The sequence below is a fragment of the Primulina eburnea genome, chromosome 4, assembly GCF_022965805.1.
Source record: "Primulina eburnea isolate SZY01 chromosome 4, ASM2296580v1, whole genome shotgun sequence".
Taxonomy (NCBI): domain Eukaryota; kingdom Viridiplantae; phylum Streptophyta; class Magnoliopsida; order Lamiales; family Gesneriaceae; genus Primulina; species Primulina eburnea.
In genome coordinates, this window is record NC_133104.1 from 35,260,682 (window position 1) to 35,268,438 (window position 7,757).

Here is a 7,757-nt window from a genome sequence, read left to right on the forward strand (position 1 = left end):
TCATGGCAAAAAACTCTGTATAAGAGCGAGAAATCCTATTGTTCTTCTCGTTATCTTATTACGGTTTTGTTTTATCATAAAAACCAAACTTTTCCTTTGTCTATGTACTCAAATTTTAAAGTATGTATTGTGGCTGAAGGACTCAGTCGATGTGGCGGTGGAAGCTTCAGGAGGGGGTTTTTGTTGTCGGGTGCTTTTCTGTCGATGTCCTCTACAGCAGTGGTTTAGCTTTTCTCACTGTTCTGCTTTATGAGGGTGGATTTTTTGAAAGTATTTTCATTGGCTCATCACAAATGTGCTGTAGTAGAGGTATAAGCAAGTTTTTGATGGAAAAAACAGATTAATTCCCGTCAGGCCAAGTAACCATTGGGGATCCTCATTTTGCAGGTACCTTCACTGTGCTTGTACTTATGCCATTATTGCTGTTTGACTTTTGTTCCCTCACGCTGTATTCTGTTTTTAAACTTTGAAAGGAAAGTAACATAAAACCCATTGTTAAGTACTTTTTTTTTTTCTTATTTTTATTTTTAGCTCTTGCTAAAGAGTCAAAGTTTTTACTTGCCTCAATTGGTTGAAGACTTCATTAGAAGAAACTTGTTTAGGTTCAAGTCTTCATAAAAATAATTGGATAATTGTATTTTAACTAAACTCGAATCCGTGGCACATTTTTAAATTCAGTGTTAGGATTGTGCTGTGGGGTTTACTGTTTGCTCTGCTCCAAGTGCTGGGTGGAACTTCTGGTCGTATGCAGGGTGTCATTTCCATGACTAAGTCGGGAGTTTGATTTTTCTCTCCTAATTGTTCATATCCATCTGTGTGAACCAAATAATTCATATCAAAAGCTTAAGTTTTAAAAAGAAAAAAGTTTTTAATGCTTTTGGTTGTGTTTGTTATTTTTCAGATTTCTTTTGAACTATAGGAGAAGTTTTTCATCATGTATTGCAGACCAAATTTCAACGGGAAAAGGATTTACTGGTTATCACTAGTTTCAGAACTCCTGGAAACGTTGTATTCTAGAAGGCCGTGCACGAGTCAGGATTTTCAGTTTGGGGATGAAAGTTAAATTCAGAAGGTCTTGGGGGGAGGGCTGGCAACACTTATGTCAAACATATGTAATACATAAACCTTTGACATGACAGTATTCCAAACATATGTAATACATAAAACTTTGACATACAGAACAATTCAGGAACGGGCCCCCCCTAGGATACTAAGGAAGAGTTTTTTGAAAACCTGACTTGAACCATAACAAAGAATTAGATTGTTTCCAATGGAAATTTTTTTAATTTTCCATGAATGAACCCAACAAAATGGGAGACGCTGCATGTCTGGTGAGAAGCTTTCAAAGAGCATGACAAAGTTAAAAAAAAGAGAACCGTCATAACATAAAGTAACCATGATTAAGGAATTGAAGGCTGCGAGGTGCGGGACATAGCATAGACTCCTAGTACACACACAAAAGACTTGGTTAAAAAGGCTTTGTTGAATAGTGCGGAAATAAAGTAACCATTGATTAGGGAATGGCAAGGCTGCGAGGACCTATGCATAGACGCTATACACACAAAAGAGACTTGTTAAAAGGCTTTGTTGAGCCAGAGTGCGAACAACAATGAAGCGCCTTGAGGTGAGATATGGGTTTAGTAAAGCAGTTTTAGTGGAAATATGCAGTACAATTAATTCACTAGCTTGGATTGGAAATCTTTGTCCTTCGGGCACAATAGATAAGTTACTAATACATTTTAATGGCCTGGGGCCTAAATGATCATAAACTACGAATAATGTTTCCTTCTCTGGAAGACAAGTGTTGGGTGCATTCTAGATGTGAAGATTGATGATAAATGCGTGTCCATTAATATATTGTATGTGCGCCTTTTATCTTTTGTTTTATTGTTTCTTGTGAATATTGGGAGAGTTTGAGAATATAATAATTTTTCCTTCTAACTAGTATTTAAAAATTCAACTGTTAAACACAATACTGATTAACTATCAGCCAGGTTGGTGTGTTGATTGCTTTCTTGGCAGCCTTGGCAATACTGTCACGAACCTGTGTACCTTGTTCCTGAAACTTTGATAAGCTTGTTCAATCACAGGTAGTTTTATGTCCAACAGACATCTATTAATTACTAAGACATAGATGTGTGCCTCTTGCCTCTTGCTTGTTCTGAATTTCTTAGTCTGACATATTCTTCTTCTGCAGACCAATGAACTTTATCAACTGGCAGCAGTTGCATTTTGTCTACTTGTGGCCTGGGTTTGTTTACTTTCATTATTTAAATTTCATGGAATTACATAATCATTCACATTTATATGTATAAAAAACATTTGTTGGCTGTACTGTGAGGATGACTTTCATTTAGTTCTCGAGTTATTTTCACATGTTTACAAGAAACAGTTGAACTCCAAAGAAGCTATTATATGTGGGGAATAACTCTGTATCTTGAATGGTATTTTATGTTGTTAGCCTTTAAAACTATGGACCGATATCTAATGATATGTGTGGTTCAGTGTAGTGACAGCTCGGTCTTAGTTTAGAATTGGGTTCATTTGCTGCTGGAGGATGATATCAACAACTGATCTTTCTCAACACACTCTTGAACAAGTAAGATAGCTTTAACGCATTGTTGTTGACACTAAGTTAGCAAGCATGGAACATATTTTTCATCTGTTTTCATGCATTTTTGAAGAGGAGAGGTTTTGTGACCCTTCTATCGTTACATCTTTGCAATTTGTTCGTTCTGTTGCTAAAATTTGACTTGAGTTTCTAAATAGATTCATGGTTTTGTTATTTTGCAGGTCGAACCTATACGCAACATATTGGCAGCTCCTTTCCTTGCCAGCATTGGGATGCTGATTCATGTTCATTTTCTCTGGAATCATGTTGACATCTTGTTTGCATCTGTTAATTAGTAGTCATTATTAAAACTGTGGTGATATCTGCCGTTGTCAAGGCGTTTGGCTACAACAAACAAAACTTCAATTCTTGTAAGATGCTACCGTTAGATGGTATTTATGATTTTTGCTTTTGTATTCTTTGACTATATACTCTTGTCTGTGAATCGTGAGGGTTGGGAGGTCTTTAGCACAAATAGGGGAATTTGCATTGTACTGCTAAGTCGTGGCCTCAAATCTTCATCTTGTTGAGGTAAATGTTCCACTATAGTTTATATAGAACTTGTGATCTTCTCAACTCTCTTGTGACGGTTTTGTGGTGTTGGTGGGTAGAAAGAAAGTGTAACTTGAATTCTTACCTGTTGACATGTCAACAGCATATATTTTCCTGTTGTCATTATTGTAAGAATTAAGATCTTTTTAGGTAATTTTGGTGGTTTTTGAGAAAATTGTTTTTTTTTCAGGGGAAGGTGTACCTGTTGCTTCTTGGAACAACAGCACCAGTCTGGTACTGAACTCGTCTTCTCTTGTACATGAATTTTATATAATCTCATAGGGTTGTTTGTTTTGTATATGCAATTTAATATTTATAGTTCAGTTGAACCAAAGGAATCTGGTCCCTTCAATATATAGTAACAATCCTGCAAATAAAATCTTGCAGGTCAACTACACCATTGCTTTTCAAGTTAATTCCGGCAGTTGTGCACCTTGGCGTATTGCTAAGGGTGTTTTCCACCTGACATTCATCTGAGGTAATCATTTATGATGATCTGTGGGAGGAAAATGGGTTTTTTTTAACGTTTCCAAGTTTCAATAGTTTCTCTTTAGATGTCCATATTGTTGTATACATCTTCTGAATATTTTTTGGTTATGATCTATAGTCTGGATTTAAAGTTGATAACTCCGCTCAGACAGCGTCAAGCAGAGACATGTTTTAATATCCAAGGATCTCTCTATACATGAAGTATGATAGGAAATTTATTGAATGGAAGTTTCCCCACGTATTATCTTGCGAAAGATCTTTTGTCTTTTATGATGCCTTGGAAATGGAGGATAGGCTGATTCGTCATTAATTTTTCTCTTCCGTTCCTCTGATCTCTCGTACATCTCTAACCAGAGCAGAGGAAAGGAAGCAATGAAATCTCAAAAACCCCAAGACCGCTCGGAAGTGACCTAACTAGTAAACCCACTAACAATTGAAGCATCACCTACGATCGAGGTAATGCTTCCCATTTGGTGATTTTTTTATCTTTTCCTTTTAAGGAAAAGTTTTAAGATTATGATATGTTTCTCAGATGTTATTTTTTAGGACTGCTTTTATCCTCTGTTTTGTTTCTTCACCTTGTAGAGTTTGTCATGTACCAACTAAATGAACAATTGGAAAGAATGGAAAGGGAATGATTTTTAATATTGCTTTCCTCTAGATCTCGCTTTTTGCCCAAATATTTGTTACGAGCAGAAATGACGTAGTCCTTGGCTGCAGCATTTGCTGGAATATATTTATATTGCTGTGTATTTAAGTCCAGTCTGAGTATAGTTTTGGACTAAGACGTGTAAACCGATGGCGGTGATCCTATGTTGGTTAAAATTGATGGCTCTCCCACGATAGAATTTTTTTTAAAATCAAAGTAGAGTTTTCTCCATTGGCCCAAGCGAGCTCAGCCATTATAGCACGCTATGTTCTGAACCGCGACGAGAGCTATACTATTCGTTCTATAACTAACGCATTTACTAAGAAATTTATTTATTAGGTATTTGCTTGTTTTCTTGATAGCTGGTGCTAGTAGATGTACCTTGGGTAAAATTCGTCCATGCATACCTTTTCATAACCCCCTTTCTCGATCTTAATTACCTGGAGCAAAATTCGAGAAGCCTATGTTATGAAACGAGCATAACATGTGAATTTTCACTAAAAGTGCAGACTGATTTATGTTGTTATGACATATGTCTATTGTCTGAGTTTTCTGCTTGAATGGTAAAAGTTTTCCTTTGTTTCTGAGAACCTTATTTGAGATGGTGAGCATATTTGGGGAAGTTCTTTTTTTTTTTTTTCCTGTAAATTAAATATTATGGACGCTAGATAAAGGTCAAAACGAGCATTGACATACAAATTGGTTATATTGAAGTCCCCTTTTGACTATTTTCTTAATTTTCAAATCAACAAGCTGGTGTTTTTCTTCTGGGAACGACAAGTTGTCCATTTACGGGTGGGAAAATAATAAATTATATAAACATGTTGTAAATGCTCTTCCTCGAATTGAAATTCCAAATAAACAAATTGAAGACACTCATGATGTCACTAGACACTTGAAACGTTGAAAGGCAATCGATTCCAAAGATAAAAATATGCGAAAAAGAAAAAGCATAGAGAAACACGATGATCAAAAAATAAAGAATGATATTCCGATAGAAATACATGATGATGAAAATGTTCTATTAGAACCACAAACTGATGAGAATCGTGAAATCTCTATCAATTATATTAATACTGGAAAAATATGAAACTAAAAAGATATAAAAGAAATTGATGAGATATTTTTTTACAATGTGGCATTTGACATCATAATTGACAACGAAGATCATGAACCAAAAACTTTTGGTAATGTAAAAATCAACAAGACTGGATAAAATGGAAAGACTTCATCCAGGTTGAAATGGATTTGCTAAATAAACGTAACGTTTTTGGACCTATAATCCTTACACCGAAGGTGTAAAACCTGTTGTGTAAAACCTGTTGGGTACAAATAAGTTTTATTCGAAAGCGAAATGAGAAAAATAAAATAGTAAGATATAAAGATCGACTTGTTACACAAGGTTAAATATATATATATATATCCTTGAAGGATTTAAAATGCCTGAAACACAAATTTCAATACTTAAAGAATGTTATTATGTGAAATTGCAAAGATCATTATATGGGTTAAAACAATTGGTCGAATGTGGTATAATCGGTTAAGTGAACACTCAATGAAAAAGTGATATGTAAACAATTCAATATGCCCTTGCGTTTTCATTAAGAAAACAACATCCGGATTCGTAATTATTGATGTATATGTTGATGATTTAAAAATCATTGGAATGAAAAAAGAGATTCAAGAAGTTGTATTGTACTCGAAGGAAGAATTTGAAATGAAGGACGGACCTTAGAAAAGCAAAATATTATCTGGGTTTGTAAATTGAAAAAAAAATTGTGGAATATTTATTCACCAATCAAATTATACAGAAAATGTCCTAAAATGTTTTAATATATCTAAATTAAATCCTTTAAATACTCCAATGGTTGTTAGATCATTAAACATAGAAAAAGATCTATTACGTCCATGTGAAAATGATGAAATTATTCTTGGTCCAGAAGTACCATATCTACGTGTTATTGATGCCTTTATGTACTTGCAAATTGTGCAAGACCTGATATATCTTTTGCTGTAAATTTATTGGCAAGATTTAGGTCATATCCAACGAAGAGACAATGGAACAGAATTAAACATATATTTTGTTATTTACAAGGAACGACAGACTTTGTATTCAAAAGATACCAATGTATTCAAAAGATACCAATCAAAGCATTGTTGGTTACGCTGATGCTAGGTATTTATCTGATCCACACAAAGCACATTCCCAAACCGGATTTGTATTTACTCATGGAGGCACTGTAATTTCTTAGCGTTCACAGAAACAAACACTCGTAACAACTTCATCAAATCATGCCGAGATTATTGCACTACATGAAGAAAGTTGTAAATGTGTGTGGCTAAAATCAATGACCGAACATATCCAAATCTCATGTGGATTATCATTCAAGAAGAAGCCTGTGATACTACATGAAGATAATGCTGCATGTGTTACTCAAATGGAAGAAGAATACATAAAAAGAGACAGAACTAAATATATTCCTCCTAAGTTAGGAGCTTGAGAAAAATAAAGATATTGATATTCGTCACATTCTGTCAAGTGAAAACTCATCAGATCTCTTCACAAAAGCACTTCCTACAACAATATCTAGAAAGCAGATATATAATATTGAGATGCGCAATCTACAAAATTTCTGAAGAATAGTTCATGTTAACATGAAGGGGAATTTACGTGACTGCACTCTTTTTCACTTAATATGGTTTTTATCCCAATGAGTTTTTCCTAGTAAAGTTTTTAACGATACAGTATAAAAACACGAAATGAAGACAAACATTGTATCATGATCATCATCACAAGGTGAAGTACTGAAAATAAGAGATTGAGTGTTGAAAATAAGAGTTGTAAATATTTTAAATTTTTGTGTGATTATGTATGTAATGATGTATTTATTTTTAGATTATTTCCAAATAAATTCTATAAATAGATATCTCAATTTATGGAAAAAAAAACACAATTGAGTAAACAAAATTTTATAAAATTTATAATTTAATATATTTTTTTAGTTTGAGATTTTTATTTTTTATTGTAAATTTTTAATTTTTAACATATATTATAATACATATGCATTCCTCTTCTTTTTTTTTGGTGCTGCGGTTCCACTCATTTATCTGTTGCCTTTTGAGAGCCATTTTTTCTCTCTCTTGCACACACAAAACGCACACTCTAATAATTCTTGCCCCTTTATTACGGTTCGGTCGACCCTACCCCTGCGGGCAGTGCCCGTAGGGGTCGATCCAACGGCTCGGATTTTTTCGAGTCAATTTTTTTTTTACATGGAGGTGGGCCCGGATCACTCATGTGGAGTGATCTGGGCCGTCATTGCCCGTGCAGGCACTGCCTGCGCGGGTAGGGTGAAACAAACCCTTTATTACTTCTCATTATCTGCCACCTTCAAGCAATGATCATTACAAACAAAATATCTGGATTCTTTCTGTTCAAACACCTGTACATGGCAG